We start from the raw sequence: 1095 nt of genomic DNA on the forward strand, positions 1-1095 counted from the left end.
AGACGTGTGCTCTTCCGATCTTCACCAGAAGAAAGATAAAAGATAAATCTTTAAGTATTAAAATTTAACTACTAACTGATTGGTTCTTATCAATGTTACTTACATTATTTTTCATTTTATCATGAATTACAGTTTTAACTTAATACTTTCTTTTTCCAAATATTCCTTTTCCAATATTTTTAGTTTAGATTTGCTAATTTGTATTTCCAGATTATTCACCCGGGAAAAAAAGTTTCACATACAATTATATACATATAATTATATACAATATTATATACAAAATATTGGAACTGATTAGAAAGGCCACGAACGGGTTATGGAACAACACGGTATATAAAGATAATGACTTTATTTTAGAAACGTGCGATTGACACGAGCAGCGTCTTAGAAGTGAAGAAGAGTTAAAGATGGATGGCGGAAACGCAGCTAAGAACCGAGAATATAAAGATTGACTAGATGACAGTACTTTACAAAGTCTGTTCGTAGGATCGTTCGTACATTGGAAACGCGTTTCGCGCTAACACAAAATATGTCCATATATTTTTTTTCTTTGTATAATTATTGTTTGATACAAGAAAAATGATTATAATAAAAAGAAAATATAAAAAATAATTAAAAGGATAATTTTTGAATTGTTTTTTCCAAAAATTCAAGTTTTAAGAAATGAGAAAAAATTGTCCATATAAATTATATATGTATATTTTTAATCATTTATATACGATTATATATGATTATTTGTGGCGATCGTGGCGCGAGGAGCAGCGCGGCAGCTTTATAAGCTAAAGATCCGGGTTCAAATCCACCCAGAATAATATAACTCTGAAATTGATTTTAATCAATTCGGAAGCGATCGCCGCCTCTCGGAAGGCAATGGCAAATCACTGAGAGTATCTTTGCCAAAGAGAACCTCTTCTTAAAAAATGGCCGTTCGAAACCGGCGTTAAAATGTAGGTCCCGTATATCTGCGTAAAAGTGTAAATAGCGCACATCGCAGAAATACGAGAAGAGGTCACTACGCTCTGTCAAGAGTAGTAGGACTATTGATTGATATATGATTATATATGAGCAATTTTTCTCATTTCTTCAAACTTGAAA

The sequence above is a fragment of the Wasmannia auropunctata genome, unplaced genomic scaffold, assembly GCF_000956235.1.
Source record: "Wasmannia auropunctata unplaced genomic scaffold, wasmannia.A_1.0 LD336097.1, whole genome shotgun sequence".
Taxonomy (NCBI): domain Eukaryota; kingdom Metazoa; phylum Arthropoda; class Insecta; order Hymenoptera; family Formicidae; genus Wasmannia; species Wasmannia auropunctata.